This window comes from Apis florea, unplaced genomic scaffold (assembly GCF_048593485.1).
Source record: "Apis florea isolate Af1SG1 unplaced genomic scaffold, ASM4859348v1 contig_3391_pilon, whole genome shotgun sequence".
In the NCBI taxonomy this organism is placed as follows: domain Eukaryota; kingdom Metazoa; phylum Arthropoda; class Insecta; order Hymenoptera; family Apidae; genus Apis; species Apis florea.
The window spans coordinates 2,619,659-2,642,567 of record NW_028256754.1 but is presented as its reverse complement, the minus strand read 5'-3'; the positions used below and the strand labels follow the sequence as shown (position 1 = coordinate 2,642,567).

The window sequence follows — 22,909 nt, the reverse complement described above, 5'->3', positions numbered from 1 at the left end:
ATTCGTTTTAAACGAAATTTTCCAATGTTCTTGATCCTTCATCAGACACATCAAACAATTCTCTAAAAAAATTCAGAAACGAATGAACGCATAATATTCACGACCGAGCAAACCGAAGTTATCGAAGAAAAGAAATCGCCTATCAGAAAAGAATCGCGTACGTACACGAAACGAGCGACCGATTAATCTCGATAAATCCGTCGATGGCCGAGTTGGTCCGGGACTCGCATCTAAAAATACGCGCGGATTTGCACAAAAGTTTCCGATTAACCGATCGAAAAATCGGAAACGGATCGACGATTCTCCCCTCCCTGAAAAAAAATCCTTCTCGACTTCGAGCGTACGATCCGCTCGCGTGTCGTCCCCTCCCCCTGTCATCGATCGATTTTCGATGGTCCCGCGGTGTCGTCCACTGCCTGACGTCATCGAGGCGTTTGTTTAATGAGCGGCTACCACCGCTAGCCAGCCAGCCAGCCAGCCTCTCCCCACGAGCCCCACGACAGAGCCGCCGTCCCTACTCGGCAGAGCGGCGGCAGAAATCGTGAGGCGAGAGGGAGACAGAGCTGGCCGAGTTGGTGGAGGGGGCGTGGGGCGAGTGAGAAAGAGAGAGAGGAAGGGGAGAGAGGTAGTATCGTGTCGGACGCTGGACGAGGCGCACGCTCGATGCGAGGCAGCGCGTGCTTTCACGCGTGGAAAGCAGGAAGCGGTGCGCGGATACCAGGAGGAGGAGGAGGAGGAGGAGGAGGAGGACACGACACCACGGTCCACGCGGTCCCTGCCGGCTTTCGAGGGGGCTATCGCAGGGCTGGCCAGCCGCGAAGTTTCGCAAGAGTGGGTAGTAGGTGGCCGTGTGACGCGTGAAGGCGCACAGGCCGTCCGAAAAGTAGTCACGGACCGTACGTCGTCGGCCACGCGGCACGCGTGAGTGGAACGAGGACGGAGAGCGGCCGAGCGCGGCCGAACACCGGCGAACATCCACGATCGCCACGCTCGGGGTATTCTGACTCACCGCTGATTGGCCGAAACCTCGAGGAAGTGGTCACCGTCGACGAGGGCTCGGACCACACCGCCACGTGAGTCGAGCCACCGCCGTATCGCGGACAAGGATATCTGTCGCGCGCGCCTTTTCACCCCTCGATTCCGGGCCCACCTTCGATCCCGCGGATCGCCGCCGGATCAGACAACGGGATCGCCTCGAGGAACATTGTTCCCGCTTCTTCCTCGTCGGAGGGAACGCTTTTACCTCGTGCATTCTTGTCGTTGCATTTCTGATTTTTAACTGGTTTAAGAGTGAAAAGGGATCGTATACGCTCGGGCGGACTCGTTTCTTCGAAAAACCGGAATGTTGAACGGGTCCTGCACCGAATCGGTCTACGTCATCGTAGTCGTCACGTGGTGATCCCGACCCGGGCCAACGTCTTCGCATGACGCATCCACGGCCGCCCCCTTCATACAAATCATCCTCGACTCGAAAGTTTTCACTGGCTGATTTACCAGCGTGGTGCCATGTCAAGGATCGCGGGGCCACCTCGCGTTTTCTCTAAGAGTTTGACGCGAAAGATTTAACTGTTACCACCTCGTGCGTTATCGTGCCCTTGTATAAGGCACGAAAGAGAAAGTTTATGCGTGTCTCCTTACGAGTGTTGGGAAGTGAACAGTGAACGAAAAACTGGCCCGCCAGAAAGGAAAAGAACTCCTTTTCTCCCCTCCCCTCTCCCTTTCATCTTCGCCAGGAAACATTGAGGCGGATCTGTGAATTAACGTGGTGACAAGTGTCGACAAGTGTGTAGGCATCTGGTTTTATACCCGTGGCGTTTGTGCCACGAAACGTGTTGAAACGTGAAACGCGGCAAGAAGGGGGTGAAATTTGTAGATTAATGCCCTGTATTTGCAAATAATAATAATAATAAATATCGTGGCAAAAGATTTATTGATTATCGACGGATACGTATTACAGATTGGAACGGTCGGATCCTTCTCCCCTTTCCACTCACCTCGCGTGTCTCGTTCGTTTAATGACAGCTGTATCTGGTAACGGTACGTGTTTATATTAGTCGTGCCGAGGAAGAGATCAACGAACTAAATGGTGCGTCGAGGAGGGTAAATCCGGAAGAATATTGCGAGGTTATATCCCGGAGGTTAATCGAGGTGCTGTCAACGATGATTCACCCTGCTTGTTGTTGTTGAGGACTCGGTGATTCGGTGATCTGGTTTGGGGAGGAGGGGGGGAGAGGAGGGGGAAAGAAAAAAAGTTGTTGTGCGTTGATGTTGTGTTTTGCGCCCCACGAAAATCGACCAGGAACGTATCGATCCACGAGGGAGAAAGAGGAAAGAGAGAGTGTTTTTCTTGGTTGTTGGAAAAATTTCCACCTCGATTTCGAGAACGAATCCTCCATTTGTTCCGGTATGTAATGGTTTCTCCTTTTTTCCTATGGAAATAATTGGTGTCGTTTCGTCGATAGAAAGAGAGTCTTTCATCGAGAAAATTCGTTGTACGTAGTGTTCCATTTATCATAAATTGGTTAAAATAGTTGTCGGATCGATTATTGACAAACGTTCGAGTTGATGAATACTATAAATTAAATTTTTCAATAACATTATTCAATAATTCATACTTATTTATTTACAGAATTTTACCCGTAAATTTATAATGAGTTTCTAAAAGAAACTTAAATATCTAGTTACCTGCAAATTGTATGTATTTTTCTTTAAATTTGCAAATCGATTACGTACAACGAATTGATTTCGTAAAGTTATACGTATTTATATCAGCTTTATAAGAATAAGCTTTTGAAAGTAATTTTTCAAATTATTTATAAATTTATAATAGACTGAAAGGTCGATATAAGTAGAGAAATCGATAGAGATTGCAAACACGTTTTTTTTCTTAATGCACGAAACAAGATGACTACCGAGTGCATGTGATCGGAGGTAGAGGTGGAAGAGCAATGGTACGCATGCACTCCCCTCCACAACACTTGTGCACAGAGTATGAAATTCCGGATCGTGAATGCTTCAGTCCCATCAATCAACACTACGCCGCGCAATCTATACAATTATTCCCTTTTTAACAATAAGCTGTTTTCCTAGAAAAATTTAGCAGCAGACTCTTAACTGCCTCGCCACACGAAATATCGCACAAACAGATTTATCGAATGAATCTCGTTCAAGATCACATCTCGTTGCACGACTCAAACTTAAAATTGTTTAAACGTATTAATGAAATTTCCTTGAAATTGCAATTCACAATGAAAATTGAATAAGAAAATTTTATAAAGTAACCTTTTGTTCGGTGGACGACAGCACTAGGAACTAACCTTGATTTACGGAATTTGCAAGATTCTAAACAAGATTTTCCTTCCGTGAACGAGATTCCCTTAATCCTCGAAATTCCGCGTAAAATTTACGATCTCGTGAAAAGCAACGTGAAAAGAAGTATATAATTTCACAAAATTTCTTATATTCTATAAACAAATATCAATCTTCTCTCCAAAATTATCCTCTCATAATTAAACATATTTTTTTCAAATTGTTAAGTAACAACGTTATATTATATTTAGAAAAAAGAAATATATTCGTTCTTCCAGATATGTGAAAAAATACACAAGTTTTACATTTGCAATTATTTCACAATAATAATAACAAGGATATTTCATCTAGTTTAAAAATACATGATTGAATATTCATAGAGACTGTATACAAGTATATTGTAATTATTTCGCAATATAATAACGAGAATGTGTATCTCGTCGAATATCTAATTTTAAATATTCAGAACAAAAAAAAAAAAACTATTATTAGCATTCAAAATTAGATATTCAAAAACGATACGTAACTTTTTTATTTGCAATTATTTATACGAGATACCATTAACGAGAGATAATAACTACGAAAAAAAAAAGAAAAAAAAAAAAAAAAAAAAAACAAGAACATCATTTTTCAATCGTGATTTCGATTAATCTAAATTTCCAAATTTCATATCAAAATTTTGAAACACTCCACTTTTTTTTTTTTTTACTCACAACAAATCTCGATACGAAGCTACTTCGAGCTTCGAAGAACGACACGGTAGACGTCCACGCGAAAATACTATCGGCTCTGAATGAACGGATAGCCAAGTACGAGGTCGGTCTACTCCCCGTTGCCAGAAATTTCCACGGTACACCGAGGATCGAAAAGGCCGCGATACACCCGCGCAAGTAGGTGTAAAAATAAAGCAAAGCGTCGAGATAACCCTATCGAGGAGGGAGAAGCGGCCGATGGCGGTGGCCGCCTCCGAAATGACCGCCGACACGACGCTCTAATCGCGCTCCGCTCCGTAAACGGCCGAGCTAATGACAGGCAGGAAACGGCGTTTAATTAAAGTACGCACTTCCGGTAGGAACGTTTTCACGACGAGGCCGCGTCGCAGCGCTCGAATCCGTTGCGTAATTCCGAAGCGTTGGAGATAAAGGAACGCGAATTATCGCGGCGCGATGTTTCCTTTCGATCAGGATTTGGTAATGGGTTGAATTTATTTCGATTAATAGAATAGGATGCGGGACATGGAATTATTCTATGTTTTTGAGATATGGTTTAAGAAGAAAATTTTCTTCCCGTTTATCATTTGATTGACGCGAGGTATTGTCAGTTTTTTAAAAATATTTATTCATTGGTAAATATGAAGAGAAATTTCGATGTAGTTTTTGATTTCTCGTAAAATCACAACACACGTGCAAAGTAACGAGACAAACTTGTGGAATAAAAGTTGGTATTTAAAATGTGGATGGAAATGCAGGGTATTAAACGAAGTTCAATTTAGGTTGAGGGAAGGAGTCGTATATGAAATTAATATTACACCGGTTTTGAGATAGCGCCGCGAGAAAATTTGATGCCAATTACGTTTGATGGCTGTTTAATGAGGTTGCTTGGGAGTGCACTGTTTTGCTTGGCGTGATATGCTTTGATTCAGTGAACGTGTTTCGGTTCCTCGTTTGGACAGTTTGATCTTTACGCTTTTTTTTATTGAACAGGTGCGAGTTAATTGGAGGACTTGATTTTTGGTGGGTTAAATTTGGCCCTTGTTGTAGAATTTAAAGTTTCGATTTCTTTCGAAAGATATATACGCTGCTCCTCTTTTTTCAAATTGTTTATCATTAATGGAAGATCGAATATAAGTTTCGCAGGTTTTTAAAAGCATGACAACTCTAATCGATTGTTACGAATTTATACCACAATATATTAATATTTAAGAATTATTATATTATATTTCGATAAATTAATATTATCGTAATATAGATCGTTGTTATTTAAATGTATAATAAAAAATGTCTCGCAACATTTTTATTTAGAATAAAAATGTAAAGAAAACTAGTGAGGTATAGTCTATCAAATTTTCCTCTCGTTAAATCGAATATTTATTAATGCAAAAAATGCAAATCGTTCCTTTATTCTTTCATTCATGAACACGTACGAGCGATTATCATAATGTTCGCAAGATGGAAATGCAATAAGCTATTCGTGATAGAACAAGAATATATTGGAAAATTAATACACAATCAGTGTCTCAATCTTTATCCACGAGAACAGATCGTGCATGATATTCTCTATAATTATACGAGATATTTTCAATCAGCAGTTTCGTTCTATCAATCTTAACGCGACACGTATCGGAAAAAACGATCGATATAATCGAATACGAACCTGTTTTCCTCGTTCTGTTCCAACTTCTCTCTCTCTCTCTCTCTCTCTTCAAAAAATTCCACCCTCATCACACACTGACCAACCCTAAGCACAGTTACCCCTGCACGTGTTCCAACACTTGTACACACACTTGTAGTCGCCATTCACTCTCTCTCTCTCTGATGCACGTACGTAATCTTAGTGATTTTTTTTTATACCCAGATATTTTACTCGCAACATTTTTTCTTTCTTCTTTCGATGTTATACTGGTTATATAATATAACACAGTTCAATTGTTTAATAATGCGATTTATAAAATTGAAATATATATTTTAATCTTTTGGAGGGTTGATTCTTAGGGGAAAATAAACGGAAAAAGTTACTATATAAAAATTTCGAAATTATTATTGAAACGAATATCTCGATATCGTTTATAATTTTCCAATTGTTTTATTTTTTATTTCAACTTTAAATGAAATTTAAGAATAATTTCCAAAATCTTGGGAAAACGACTGTTACCACATTGAAGAAAATTTAACCGAAAGTTAAACTGGAAGAAAATCTCGATCGAAGAAAGTCACGATGCTCTTACGATAATTGAATAAAACTGGTGCTCCAAGGGAGGAATAAAAATGGAGAAACCGAAAAAAATCGTACTCCTCGAGAGAGAAATGGATCTAATCTCGATCGTTCGATCGATAAATTATTTTATTTCACCAAGTGTTATGCTCGTGCGAACAATTATCTCGTTATTATCGATCTTTTTATGCGCGATCGATTCGTGTGGGAATTCGTCGATGCAGTTTTCGGAAAACTGTTTCATTGTTGGAATCGTTAGAACGCGCCCCGATCGCGGCGAATCGTTGCACAATTAGCGATCGTGCAACAATCGAATTGGACGGAGAGAAAAGGCTCGTTTTTGTTCCTAACATTTCGTTTCCACGATATTGGATCCGCGTTTAAAGTTCGATTATGTGTTTTTCCACTTTCACTTTAATTTGCGTGGTATTAAACATTACGCTCATTACGATTGTTACTTTATGTTAAATAATTTTGCAAGATGAATTATTATTATTCGGTGTTCAGGCGTTTCGTCGTTTATACACTTTATAAAAAAAGAAAAATGAAAAATATAAAAATGTCTTTTTTTCTCACGTGGATTATTTATTTTCTAAAATTTTTGTATATATTCCTCGTAATAACACGTTGGAAATTGTTATCTCCCATTTCCTATTTATTTATTATTCGAAAGTAAAGATTAATTCATCAACTATTTTATTATATTTATTTTAGAAATAAAATATAGGCAATGCAATTTATTTTTCGACGCAGTTGAAAATATTCTTTCCCATACTTTCACCCGTTACACCACTCTGTAATTAATAATTAATATTCCTTAAAATCACCAAGATAGAAATCAAGCTCGTTGAAACACAATTTTTCATCTCTGCAATACTTTTCCATCGCTCGCGGAACAATTTCAAATTCGGACGCAATTTTTAAACAAACGATCTATCGCAAAAAAAAGAAAAGAAAAATGTCCATTCAAGTCAGTAGCTGCAAAGCGACGTCACGACGAGAGAGCATCTGTCGAAGGGAAAAATTCAGCGCCACCATTCGAACTTGTTCCCCCGGTTGGTCGGTGGCCGGCGGTAAATTTCGAACTTGTTGGCAACAAGTGTTTCCCTCCATCGTTACACGATTGCACGGCTTAAGTTTCACTCGCGGACGTACCAAATTTCCGCAACACCTGTTGCGAAACATTTCGAATTTTGCCAACCAGACCGAACTTTCCTCCTCTCTCCTCCTCCTCTCCTCTCCTCTCCTCTCCTCTCCCTCTGATGGTGGTGGTGGTGCGGCTCGGCTTAATTCCAGAGCCGATTATTATTATTATTATTATTATTATTATTATTTCCTTCGATCGGATTCTGGTGCCTGGCCCACCCCCTCCCCCTCCTCCTCATCAGTCATTTTATTTTTTAACCACTGTCCAAACGACATTTTTCTTTTTGTTGAACGGATATTTATGCACGCTATAAATTTTTTCCACGCTGGCTGGCCCAGGGAGGATGAATATTCTTCTTTTTTTATTTTTGGTTTCGGTTTGGCAGGAATTAATTATCGTTGGAAGGCGAGAAACGAGTCGATTCTGAAATTTGTAAACTTATATATATCCCCCTTTTAAAGTCGAAAATTATTTGAAGATGAATTTCTTTTAATATATCTTTATGCTAATGTCTCGACTTCGTAAATGATTGTTACTTCTTCTTACTACATCAAGCTACTAATATATATATATTGATTATAATCAGAAGATTGTATTATACGAATAGAATTGCGTTGATCGATTGAAAATGGTTTGAATTTAAAACTTTACATACATATTTTATGGTTTTTTCCTGAAAAAGACAACTTCATGAATTTCTAAGCAGTTTCGAGTCACATAAACGTTAATAAATTTTCATTTTAATTATAAAGCTTAATTAAATTCTGAAATTTTAAATAGTCAATTAGAATAATATATTATCTTAATCGATAAACCGTTTCGACTCGAATATGGCTGGAAGTTCTTCTTCATCGAGAAAGAATATTTAGTTACATACAATAATATCAATTATTTCCACTCCAATTTTTCTAAACGCGATCTCTTAATTTCCAATATATATATATATATATGTCCTCGCGTTTCATCATCGCTTCGGTAACGCATGCGTCCTTCGAGCGCGGCAAATGACGCAGATCATGACTAACGAAGCGTCTTGTTCACGATATGCTGTAATCGTCTCCTCGTCAATTAACACCGTGCCGAACACGTAGCATTCATTACACCACCTATAAATTATGCACGCGTATAAAAGAGTAGGAAACGCCGCGCTCGGCCAATGTCTGTGACTAATTCTTTCTTTCGAATCCGTGTCATCCTCCTCGCTCGACCTCGCTCCATAATAATCCTTTTCCGCACGAAAATTTCGTTCTTTCTTCTTCTTCCCCTTCGATCTTTCCATTCGATGATTTACGGTTGAATTTTTAATTCTTTTATTGAAAATAATTAACAATTCGTTATTAAATCGTATCGAATACAGGTTTAGATGGATTTTATTCTTTAAACTTTCTCGTGTCGCGAAGAAATGAAAATAGAATTCTTCGATTCTCCTTCTAATGATCTCGAAGATCTTCGAGACGATCGCAGCAAGAGGATACCAAGTGGTCGCTTGAACGATATTTCAAATATAATATAAATTGCTCTCAAAGAATCCGTACGAGTTGTTTTCGAGAATTTTCTGAATTGATAATTATACTCGCGAATAAAAATAAACTTTGAAGAGCAGTTTCGGAATTTCCGCTTACATAACCCTCTTTTCATCCTTAGAAAGATGGATGAAATGCAGTCTACCGATCTACTTCTTTCTGGAACCTACTCCTCCCAACACTTGGAAAGAGAACAGCACGTACGATTGAAATTTGATAAAACGAAATTTCTTTGCATCCTCTCTCTCTCTCTCGCTCTCTCGCTCTCCATTTCAAATATTTCGTCATATCGAAATATAATTTCATAAAGAGCTTGAGGAAGAAACGATTGATTCGATGAAGTAATTCGCGCTTGGAAAAACCGCGATGGAATATTTAATTACCTCCGCGAGAAGCATACTGAATCGATAAAAGGTTTTAAATGACTGGTAAATGAATATTGGAAGAAATCGTTGGCTGACGAGACGCGGAAGGATCGAATGGGATTTAGTGGAATTTTAATACCTGTGTAATCGATAGTAGCTTGTTCGAAAAGGAGAGAAGAAGAGTGAGAAAGAGAAAATAATTAATCACGAGAGGGAGAAAAAAGGATAAAGTTATCAATGATGATGAGAATCGAGTGGAAACATAGGAGCTTCGATCGTGAGTGATTCATTGGCAAAAAATCTTTCGATCGTTAAGTACCACGCATACGAATGACCGATAAGAGCATTAATTAATTTCACACTATGAAATTATTCAGATAAATTGACGGGTTTTCAATTTTTTTTTTTTTTTGGAAACGATGTTTGAAATTCTCGAAATGGTCTTTCTTTTTTTTTTTTTTTTTTCAATCGAATATAAAAGCAAAAATGGATTTTACAATAATGAGTGTAGCAGCAAACGATTTTGACGAAATTTACGATTGATTAAATTGCAAAAATGGAATTTTAATATCGAAAATTTGTATTCGAGATATGTATATATATATATGTACATCTGCGTTCGTATAGAGAGAAGGCCTACCAGTTTTAATTAAAGTTTTATTTTTAATTAGAGAGTAAATGAACGGTCTGATAGGTGTAATGAATTTAATGGATCTTATATTTTAGATAGCGTTAATGATATAAGGAAAATTCATGTAACGTTGAAAATTAATTAACGTCATTATGTTATAAATGGCAAAGGCCAATTAAACTTTAATTGCAATACGTTAAACTAGCGAGAAATAAAGTTATTATTCAAAAATAATGAAATTTGAAACATTTATGTCTTCTTGCAATTTTTCTTTTTCTTTTTTTTTTTTTTCTTTTATAGAGAATAGCATTGCAAAAAGGAAATACTAGACGAATCACAACGAGCGCAAATGCTGTTCGAAATAGAATTCGTAATGTATACGTGAACGACGAATATATAAATATAATTCCAAAGATTAGTATTACAAAATTTTGTTTCGTTTAAATATATAACGGTGAAAATAAATAAATTATTGTGCAATGAGGAACACCTGATGACAAGTGAATAAAACTAGTGACAATGGGAATGTATGCGAATACATCATTTACAAAATATATATAGAGGACAACGTAAATGGGATCGCCTAAATATATTTCTTATTTATTGGTATAGTATATGAAAGATTAAATTTCTTTTTTCTAGAATTATAAACAAATTCGTTTAAATAATCTCGTTATATAAATACGAAAATTTGTCATTTATATCTATTAATTCTTAATATTCTTCCACCACTTTCTAACATCGCCTCGCAATATCTCTACACCCGGCTTATATCCTTATAAGAAAGAAAAACAAGGAATATAAAAATTCGAAAATATAAATTCTAACTCGCCGTGGAACAATTGGAAGAAAAATCCCGGTTGAATCGAGCGTGCTTCAAGCGATCGACACGCAGGATCGACAACCGCGTGCTCGAAATAGTTGCGCGACAACCGAGCAGCGTTGTTGTTCCTCGCCGATATTCAAGTGATAAAGGTGGTGCGTGGCCTGCCACGAGGCGGCCAATGTATTTCTCGTTCCTTTCACGATAATTGGCTCGTAATTATCGCGACACGCAATTTTAATTCACGGTGAACGGTGAACGGATCGATCGATATTTTTGATTCATCGAATTATCTCTGACGATAATTCGATTCGTTCAAATCGTTTGGAAATAAATGAACATTTCGAGTAAGAGTTGTTTTTTGACAACTAATAAGAGAGATCCTCGACTTGCCAGTTATTCGATGAGAACGGATGTAACGATTCTTCGAATCCTCGAGTTTCTCAATGAATTCCAGTGGGAACTGGAAAATAATTCGATGAAAAAAAAAAAAAAAAGGAAAGAGTAAACTTATACTTGGTTCCAACGAGGCATCGAATGCAGATTTTAAAGCGAATCAATAGATTAAACAACACGAAGCCAAGTTTCCTCCACACTCGGCCAATTTATTTGCGTTACAACCGTATCGCTCATTCCCCCTCCGGTTGAAATCTTCTCTAGGAAATTTTCGTTCTAACGCAATTTACTCGAATCGTTATCGGTTGAAAAGAGCGCTCCTCTCACTGACTGCTCCCGTGATTAATTTCGATTTTCATTTTCTTTCAGTTTTCCTTCAGTTTCCCTTTCGCCTCGATCATTTAAACGAGTTTATGATGAGCCACTTTGCGATTCGTGCCAGAAGAATCGAACGAGGCTGCCTGGAGGATATTGGAGGGGTATACAGGGGTGTTTCGTAAATTTTATATAGGTGTATCGAGACGAACAACAAAGAAGCGTGCATCGAGGAATGTTATAGACAAGATGAACACGATTTTTCTTAATGATTTATTACTCGAGATTTGGACAGAGATTTGTTTCATCCCTCGAACAAAACTTTGGACTATTGTTATTTGCTCGTCCTTGCATAAATGTACAAATGTCCTCCTGTTTGTTCGTGGAAAAAGTTAAACCCCGTTGAAAATAGTGTAATTTTCTTGTAATGTAAATGTATTTTACGTACAGAGTCTCAAAAATTCCAATTCCACCGAAATTTGTATTTAAAAATTCATTCGGACAAAATTTCTTCCTCCTCTCTCTCTCTCTCTCCGAGTCGAAAAAGCACGAGCGTTAGGTAAAGCTGAGAAAAGGAGAAGAAGTTACGAGCAATAACCGTGGTCTTTCTATCGCGTTTGATTATTGATATAATGAAGTAGCCAAGGGATAATTGCGTGGACGTGTCTTCTTTCACCGAGTCGTTTTTATATCCGCCGATATTATTATATATTTTCCACAGTGCAAAGGGGGAGACGTGGCTTGGTTAATATCTCGCGGATGGCGAGAAGTTATGCGAGACATTGTAATTCCGCGGGGCGTGTTATTATTGTGCGCCACTATTTTCAGAAGGCGAATCTATATGCCTTGAATGAAGCGTGCGTTGAGAGGGAGAGCGCGCTGCACTTGTCGTTGAATTTGATTGGAATTTTAAATTTTCTTGAATTTGGGATTTTATCAAGCTTTTTAATACAATAATATTTTACTGGTTTACGATTTTATATTCAGAATTTTTTTTATTTGTAATCACACATTGTTTTAAATATAGGTTTGCGAGAAAGGAAACTTTTTCATTGCCAATCTCTAAAGAATATTAATTAATCGATAAATTAAAGGTTATGACAAAGAGGAATGTTAAAAGTATGTAAAGTCGTGTGTAAAATATTTTTTTTTTTTTTCACTTCGCAACTAAGCGAAATAAAATTTCGATTGAAAATATTGGCCGAGTGTGTTACGTGCTTGCTAGTTAAATAAATCGTAAAACATGACCTCGTTCCTTTTTAAAATGCATTAAATATCTTATCGTGTGAAATGTTTAATATATTCTAATAAATTTAACCGGCACACGTGCAGTTTTATAAAAATTTGTTCCACTTAATCGAGTATACTTTTTTTATACTATAATTTTATAATATAAAAGAAAGATTCGATGAGATATTACAACGAATTTTACAACGTGTTTCCTTCGTACTTTTTTCTTTTTTTTTTATTTATTTAAAAATTGGAATTAAGTATTATATTTATACCGCTATATACGTAAAAATTTGTTGTTTCTTTTCAGAAATAAGTTTCTCATTGATGGTCGTTGATATACTAGAACTAGAACCAATAGTTCATTAAAATAATTGCTGTGATTTTCTAATAACGAAATAACGTAGCATTATCCAAGAATTTTTCGATATCAAATCTTACGCTCTGAATCTTGCACAGCATAATTTCGAACGTACAATATACAGGGTGTCTGAGAATAAGTGGTGCAAGCAAAAAGAGGATAAAGGAAAAATTTTATCGATATAACCTAATTTTTTTAATTACATTTATTCATTTTAGAATAACATTGTAAAATAAAAACTATTTTCTTAAAATAATTCTTTAACGATATCCAAAATTAAAATTAGCCAAAACTAATTATATTTGAAACCTTTTCAAACTTGATTTATTCGAGAATCACGTTTCCTTTCTTTCGATTCGTCTCGAGACACATCCTGTATATTATTTATCGAGTCTACTTTTCTCTTTACAAAATTCTATATTAAATTTCCTGAGAACCTGTTTCAATCAACACTCGAGCTGCAACCTGTTATTAGTCACAAAATATTATTTCTAGCAGACATTTACAACACCTATTTCATTGATATCCATTTCTGTGATGAAGTGATCCGTGATAAATCTGCCGGCATAATTTAAATACCTTCCTAGGTATCTTCTCGTGTTATCTTGTATCTTTAACACGTTTATTTAGCATATTAACGGTACGCCAAATTTATCTTCAACACAAAATCTCTGTTGTAGCAGCGGTGCATTATCTTTCTTGTATATCTGAATCCGTCCGATCCTTTTTCTTCTTATCAACTATTCGACGAAAAATAAATATCTTTATTCGAAGCATATCAATCTTTTTCTTCTCACAAATACGAATACGAAATCTTATTTGACGAGATTAGAACGAAATTGAAGATTTGAAAAAAAAAAAAAAAAGAAAAGGAACACGTTTCCTAAACTCTCTCCTAAATTTCAAACATCAGAAGTCAAGGAGGAGTCAAGTATCAAAGATCACCGCAACGCTTCCTCTCTTCCCACGATCTTCTTCCTCCACCTCGAATCTCACCGAATCCCGTTGGAAAAACCGCAGAGGCAGAAGGAAGCGGTGCAACGCCGCCGTCATCGACCGGATGAATCCTCTCCTCTCATCCGTTCGTACGGTGGTCACGCGCGTCCTTCGTTCCCCGAACGAGAGAGAGAGAGAGAGAGGCGGCTAATTACTGGGCCGCGCATAATTGGCGCAAATTAAGGAATTTAGAGCCGGGGAACGGTTCGAGGCGAAGCGACGGGGCCCGCTCATTAATTGGCCCGCTTGATTGCCACTTGCTTGCGTCGCTAAGCGCTAGATTGTAAACACTCGGCCAGTTAATTGTCGCGCGAGTCGTCGAGTGGAAATTGCACGTTTCAACTTGTTGCAAATTTAAATTTTAAATTTCTAATTTCAAGAATCGAGGAGAAATGGTTGATAATTTGTTGAACATTGGACGATACTTGCTTCGTAATTCTTGCAACGATCGATCGGACAGAAATATACGAAACTTTGAATTTATTGCTGATACTAGATTTGCAAATGAATAATTTTTACACTCTTTTTTGAATAAAAAGAGAATATATATATTATTATACAGGCGTATAAAATGTTCCTTTATCCGTGTATATTCGCAAAAATAAAAATAAAAAAAAAAAAGGAAAAACTTTAAAAATCCACTTCGTTCTCACGGAGTGATAAAAAATAATAAAAATAAAAATGAAAAATATTCGCGCGTAATCTCCACGTAGCTACATAACCGCACTATTTTTAAAGCTTTAAAACTCGATATCCGTTATTTTTACTGTCAACGGTTTCATTTACGAACGGTATTCGAATACTTTTCTGACTCACTGTACACAACGATACGCCGCGAGCGGATCGTGATCTCTCTCGAAGAGTGGGACCTGAACTTCGCCAGACGTTGCCCCGTGACGGAGGTAATGGAGGGTAATGAGCAAGAGTTTGAGATTTATAGAGCTTTCGAGCACAGAGCATATTATGTATGGAGACTTTGGTGGGTCACGGATGGAGATGTTAGATACGAGTCATCCGCAAGAGATATCGATAAATCTGTATAATAACCACGCACAGATGCTGAAAGTGGAGGAACGAAACGATTTTCGAAACAATTTTAATTTTCCAAAGCGTTAATTTATACTTGTGAAATCTGAAGAGAATTTTATGTCTTTCGTATGTCACCGAAATGATGATAATTGTTATAATTGCATTTCTGATGATATTCTGCGTCCAATTTTGCGCAAGCTCGTTGAGCAGATTCGAGCAAATAGGATTCAATTTGCGCAAGAATCATGCCTATTATGTGGTTTACGCTGTAACTATAGCTGAACGATAGAACGATTGAAAAGTTGTCAACGTGTAATTTGTCCTGTTCGCTTCTCTTCGATGGTTATGTAGAGTGACTCTTCTGATTCATCGATTTCTAGGAATAACGGACGACTAATTAGTGAAAATGATTCGTTGAACCGGTAGATTTTTGAGTGTAAATAAAACGTGAAAGATATTTTAGTTCGACAATCGCGATTTTAACAATGTTGAAATCAATCAATATATTGATTTAAATTGAAAAAGTAAAATTATTATTGTTAAAAATTTTGTACTCGTGTGAATATTTCCACATTAGAAATAAAGACAATTGATTTTATTTCGTGATTGACAAGTTTTGCTCGCGATTCGCGTAAAATAAAGTTCAGCGGGAAAGCTTATCGATCGAGGAAAAATTATATGCTTTCGTGTGCAGCAGTTTATTACCCGGCTACTCAATCAATCATTTAAATCCTTGTCAATAATCATCTTGCAAATAATGTTTGCCCAATCGAAGAAAAAAATTGTCTTCTCGTTAAGCGGCTTCGCGTTTATAAACGATTTGTCATCGTCGATTATGCTTGTTTCCAATATCTTTCAAAAGATAATAAGAAAATAAATCGGATAATTTTTTCTCGAAAAATTCGTTAGAATATACACATTTCTTACCTCTCCACATTTCTTATCTCATATTCCACCTCTGCCTGCATTAACGATGAACGTTGATCGAATTTGCAAACCCATGTGGTGATTATGAATTTCAAACGATTGTTGTTGTCAGCGCTAGTCACCAATATATTTAGACTAATATTCGGGGAATCCTGGCCGTGCGAGGAGACACGCGTGATCAATGTGTGAGAAAGTTCGTCGAATGCGCGGCAAAATCGGCCGAAGGCGTGTCTGCGATTCATTCCTCGTTGAATGCGTCTCGTGCTGCGCGTAGAGCATAGCGTAGCAGTGTACCAGACACGATAACTGGCCGTGCGATTTTAAAGTATTATTGGATTGTGACGTAACGAAGTATGCATGCCTTCCAATTGCCATTCCTATTATTTGTCTTTTTTCAATCGTTAGATTCTCGATCGTCTAGGAAATACTTTTCTGGAGAGGAGAAATTTAAGGGGAGAGGATAATTGTTGTTATTCTCTTATTGTGCTTTGGAATGTTGGCGAAGGATTAAAAAGTTTTTATTGATAATAAAAATTAAGGTTCCTCTGTTTAATCTTCGAACGAATGGAAGAAATCTCGTGAATTTTAAAAACCGTCGTTTTCTCTTGCTTCTGTAAAAGGTGCAACCTCTTTTTCAGAACACTGTTTAAATGGCGAAATAAAAAAAGAAAGAAAGTAACGACTGGGAGATCAATCTGGCGAGTGTGATAAACGGGTTGGAATTTGCACAATGTCAAATCTTGAAATATGAAGTGGAGAGCAGTGTGACGAAGAGGAATGTTCTATTAACCAACGTTGTGTCAACAAAGAGACAACACACGGTTTGATAGTTAACCCGACGTAGAGTGAAATTCTTTATTGCTCTCCGCGTAAACATCACGAACCTACTCGGGACAAGTGGCTTGGTGTTTCATTCTTTACAAACGAAACATTAAAATGAAGGATATCTGAACGTTTCTGAACGTTTTTGCATAAAATTGAATTATTTGACGTAAGAAATATAATATAGATTTTCACGTTATTTTCCAAAGAAATTTGCTCGAATGAAAAATTTTACCTTCGTCCATTAAAATCCTTTTTTTTAAACGAGTTTACATTAATTTCAGCAAAATTTTCAACAAAGGATCGCGAAAGGAGAATAAAGAGTTTAAACGCACGGGAGGAATAGAGAGAAGTTATCGATTATTCCACACCTGAACAATCTACTTCTTCTATTTGCCTATAAAATTAAAATCTGCAGTTTATGCAGGTCGTTAAATTCACTTTTATTACCGACACCTCAATCTAAATACTACACATAATTTACTACACATTTTTATTCGAGTATATAACATTTTAAAAAAGTTATAATTACAACGAAACTAATTAACCGCCACGTTTCCATCTCAATAAAAGTCACTATCAATCCGCCCGTTCGATAATCAGAAAAAGAAGAAGAAAAAGAAAAAAAAAAAAAATGAAAAAAATCTAAAAACCAGTTACTTTGCCTATTTCACAACTCTGCTTTTAATTACGCGCGGGAATTGCATCGCATAATATTCCCCGCGGAATACGGAAAAACGGAAAAAAGAGAAGGAATAGAAATCGATGAGATAAATCATTCTCGACAAACTCTCGATAGATCTCGCAAAATAAAAAAGAGAGAGAGAGAGAGAGAAAAGGAACGGAGGATAAAAACGAGAAACTCCTCTTTTTACCAACGGAGGAGAGGAGGGATCTGTCGAGGGAACGAAGTGTCGCTGCCGGATGCTCGCTTCTGGTTCCGCCAATTAATAATTAAGAGGGGAGGGCGAGCCGTTAATTAATCGAAGCCGCGCTAATTACAATTTATAATTAAACAGCTTTGAGCTTAAGAGCGGCGGCCGGCCGGCCACGTGCAATTAATATGATTAATCGTTCCGCGAATTGTCGGCCCGGCCAGGGTAACGGTTCGAATTTCAAATCGGCCTTCTTGATCTTCCGACCGGGACGAGATTGGAGGAATCGTTATCGTTTGATCTTAAGAAATTGTTTTTTGGAAATTAGAATTGAAATCGTTGGCTTTCTTCGATTTCTAAGGTTAATGGATAAGATAGATTTAACATCATGGAAATCATTTAATCCTTGAAGAATTAAAATGGTTGGAATCGTTCGCTTTCGATCTTCTTTATATATATATATATATTTGTTGCTTTCTTGCAGTTTTTCTGAGGTTTGGACAGAGAAGTTTTCTGAGAATTTGATGCAAGTAAAAGTTCAAAATATATATACCGAAGTGTTATACAACAGTTGATTAATATTGTTCGATTTTGGTGAAGATTAATATTATTCTTAAGAGTTTCAGAATAATATCTACGAATGTTCAATTCATTATCTGCTACTGCTGTAAATATAGACGTAATTCCTATAAAAGAATTTTATAATCCAAGTTGAATGTCTCTTATTAAAAAGAAGACGAACAGAGAGTTTCTCGAAGTGAAAACGTCTCCATGCTCATTAGGAGAAAGGTTAATTACGGTATCCAAGTTATAAAATACCACGTCATCTAACATCCTGTGCAACAGCATCCATTGGCACACTAATCAGAGTTGCACTCGGCTCGCGCGGACAATACACAATCCTGGTATCGATAAATATTGCATTTATCTTTCTTGCCGCTGTTTAAACGTTGCATCTCCCGCAATTTCATCTGTCAAAGAATTTTTACAATCGTTATTACGTGGATTTAATTACTTACTTACACGAAAGTGCACTATGTCAATGAAATTCAAATATTTCAAGTGCGAAAATTCTTGCATCGTGATATGTTAAAAAAAGTGAAAATAAAAATTGTAAAAATATTACCCGTAAAAATCGAAGTTTAACAATTTTTCCTCTGATATTGATTTTTATAAATTTAATATCAGCGAATAATTTTAAATGTTTACAGAAATTTTTCTTAAATTTCTCCAAAGTGAAAAGAAAACAGCTAATTCTTCAAGTGTATGAGTATATTAATATTAATTTACTCAAATTGTTAACAACTGATTCAAAAGAAATCGAATAAACCGACAAAACTAGCAAAACAACTTTTATTATATTCTTCCATCCATTTCGGATACGTCAAATAATAATTAAATACGAATAGATAAGAAAATCCTTATGTATCCATTCGCAGTGTGCAACACGTTGTTGGTCGGCGAAGAAACATTAATTACGACGACTTTTGATGCATGGAAACGGTACGATTCCGTAATTAATCGCTGCAGGTGGAAGATGATATCGATATGAGGAAAGTTCTTAAAAGGAAGCGAGGGAAAAAGTATCGTCGATCGTCCGTTGCGCTAATTAACGATGTAAATCGGTAGAGAAATATCACATACGTCCGAGAACTTATTATATTTATAAATTTAATAAGAAAACTCGAGAAGATCGTTATTATTTATAAGTAAATATAAACAAAATCGAAACACTAGAGATCTGAAGATTGATTTTAAAATATCAAGCAAATGGTTCAAGATCAAGATTACCAATTTCTTTTAGATCGTTAAAGTAAGCTGTTCTAACAAGAAGGAATGTTAATTCTCGATATAAACGAACGAAATGGAGGAAGGGAAGAAAGAAACTAGAGAAATAATAAAAGATATTAATAAGACAATCTGTTTTCTTCCCGCTTAACGAAAACACGCGAACGAGCTTTCGCGTTTGTTGGTCAAACACTCGATGATAAAATACGGTGAGCGTAGGATAACACACGGGAATAGGTGAGTTTGTGTAAGGAAGATATTTTTCGAAATCAATATCATTAATGCGATACAGCAGAGAGTGCTTGATGAAGCCGAGACTGGGAGCCTTCCAGCCACTTCTTTAATCGGTGGTTCTATCTGGGGGTTGAAACAAATCTGATCCCCTTTCCTCTGGACACATCTCGTGGATGGTATGGATCCAATATATCACAGGATTCGTGTTTACCATTCTTAATGAATCAAAAATACACGTATAGACGATGTCTTTATTATTTGTACTAATAATAATTATTATTGTTGTTATTATTATTATTGACCTAGAGAGAGAGAGAGAGACGTCAAGCTACGCTTTTCTCGATTCGTTGAACGATAAAATTTTTCGACCGTTCATCCCACTCGTGATTAGAGTTGGGATCGAGACACGAGTGTACGTGAATCTCGAGTTCTCGTCACGCTTTATCGTGGCGGACGTTTTCTTAGGTATGTAATTCATGAAAAGAATATTCAATGGAAATGGCCGGCCATTGGCAATGGATATGCTCGACGTGCACCACATTGCAATTTACGACGATCTAATCGCGGCTAAAGTTCAGGGATGTACTTCACTCGTCTTCTCCGAGCGCGCTTCTCGAATCAGTATCAAAATATCGAGTATCATTCGATTGTTTCAATTTCAAGTTTTGCAAATCACTGACCAAGAAGATAGATACGATACCGGAAATTATATTAAACCAAAGAGTTTATATTAGCCTCGCGATTCGATTAATTTTCCATCAACTATCGCACGATCGAAAATCGTGAATCGTCAAAAAATAATTGCAACAAGAAGCATCCCCTGGAGAAAGCTCGAGCATAACCCACACCCAACTCTTATAACTCTTTCTCTAACGTTATAAACTCGCCCGTTGAATTATTAGCCCCGGTATAATGAAATTTCTCCCTCCCTCCGGATTATTACCCGGTGCATCGACCACGGCGACCCAGCCACCTCCACCGAAGAAGAAGGTCGCCCTTGCGCTCGTGAACCTCGTCCACTTTTCGACGAAGGAGGAAGGGGGGCGCCGTGCACCTTGGCCAGGTGGGTGTGAGTTAATTAGAGGCCGTACTGTACCCTCCCTCCCTCCCCCTCTTTGGCGACGAACACCACCGAAACGGGGGTGCGACACGGCTGGCCTGGCAATATCTAGTACGTGTCGACCGCTTATTAAAAACATCGGGCGATCCCTTCAGCAAGAGAGAGAACAACGTGTGTGCGCAACACGCGTGCATCGAGGGTTAAACTCGCGGCTTATTACGATCCCAGGGAATTATTAACTTTTTTTCGCTGCTTTACCCTCGCCGTAGTAGGATATTGGACGTGGTGTATTTAAATTCGCGACTCGAATCGGCGATTCTTTTCGAACGAAGACAAGGATGAGCGTGCTTTTATTAAGGGTTGTAATAATAATAATTTTTAATCTTCAATTCGTTTAATTATCTTTACGTCTTGTAAATTTCCCTTTATAACGTCACAAATAGCGATACGCTAAAAGAATTATCAAGAATACAATTTCTACTAAACTACCCTCCTTTTGGTTCAAATTACTTGACAAGATTGTTGTTATTAAATTCGTAGGATTGCATGGGTAAAAAGGGACGGGGTGATCAACGAAATTGATCTTTGCGTAAATTTGCGGCAAGGCGCGTGATAAACAAGCCCGTACCTATTGTTCTGTGTCGTTACCTGCGTGCACCAAGTTGCGAAGATGGGCGACAATTTTCTCGACCGATTAAATATTAAATGGATGGATCGAAATGGAAATTCTCGCGCGGTAAACGTATTTCAAGGATTTTGAGAATTGGTAGAATTTTTCATCAGCAATCGAAACCGTTTCAAATTTACACACAGTGCTCAATTTCGAGTTGACCAGCCAAGAGTATTCACCCTGAAAATTTATAAATAATATATTTCTCCATAGATCTCGAACGAAGCCTGCAGGGGGGGGGGGGGGGCTGGCAGAGTTAACGAGACGTCATAAGGGCCAAAGTATATAATTGCGTGAAACGGGAGTAATCGTAGCAGCAACGTGGAAAGTGAACGAGCCGGGGAGCTTCGGAAAGAAACGTCTCTCATAGGGGAATGAAACGAAATTAAGGAAAGAAATAATGCGATAGCGGCGGGGAGGAGGGGTTTATCCGCTCTCATCTGGAGAGAAAGCTTGGCGTACACGTGTTGATGACCGAGCCTCATCCCTAATTGCGCCTGATGACACCCTGTCTTCAGGGTGGGATGAAACCGCAGGACGGTTCCCTCTTCTTCCCCTAGTTCCACCCACCCCCGTTCGAGTGAGGGAGCTCGAAAAGGGAGAAGCGTGGACATGTGTCGTGCTCAAGCATCCGGAAAAGCACACTATGGGTTATCTAGGATCCGGACCAAAATACACGGCGCGCTCGAGGGTCGTTTCTCTCGCGTTTTTCCCTTCCACGCGGCGATCCTGTCACCTGGATAAGCGCCAACTTTATTGGCCCCCTGTTTCCCGGCTTTGCATTCGAAGAGAGATTAAAGTTCGATCGATACGAGAGGGATAAAAGTTAATAAAAATTTCCACGAGAGGTTCGAGAAAAGAATAAAGATCGCAGGAAAAGAGTTACGATCGAAGCGATTACATTTCGAATCTTCTTTCCCTTTTTTCTTTCCTCTGAAAAACAGACTCGATGAAACGAGATTTCCAACGCGTCGAAAGACTTCTCCCCACTTGGATCTATCCAAACGAACGAATCGCCCGAGTTATCCCCGGCATCCGGGCCGTTTTTTAACAGGTACGCGGCAATCAACGTTCCAGCCCGCCTCTCCTATTCAATTACCCCGGAATTTCCTGGAATCGAATATCGTTGGTGGGGCGAGTTTCCGGCGCGACGCGTTCTTAGAATCCGCCAATTAATCGACCGTCAGCCAGGAAGAAAGAGGGACCAGGCTGAGGGTGGAGGGTGGAGGAGGGTGATGGTGGTGGTGGTGGTGGTGGCAGGCTACGTTATGAATACATTATATATCTCCGGTTCCAAGGGATGCTGGCACATGCGCCGATGGGGTGGCTCCACCCTGTCCTCCACCGGGACCCGCCGTGTCTCTCCCCCTCCCCCGTCCATCCCTCGCGGCTCGTAGCTCTAGCGGTCACGGAACCCTCTCCTGTCTGTGCTAATTATACATGCGCTAACCAGCCCGCCTCCAACGAGGCAGGGCCT

At 38.2% G+C, this 22,909-nt stretch overlaps 1 protein-coding gene across 1 annotated transcript in view; it reads left to right on the top strand.

Annotated features, from left to right (window-relative positions):
• Positions 1-804: 804 nt before the first annotated feature.
• Positions 805-22,909, top strand: part of zfh2 (Zn finger homeodomain 2) — a 213,614-nt gene continuing 191,509 nt past the window's right edge. Inside the window, 1 exon segment of the mRNA XM_086912419.1 lies at positions 805-2,404. The gene's annotated coding sequence lies outside the window, so the exon portion shown is untranslated.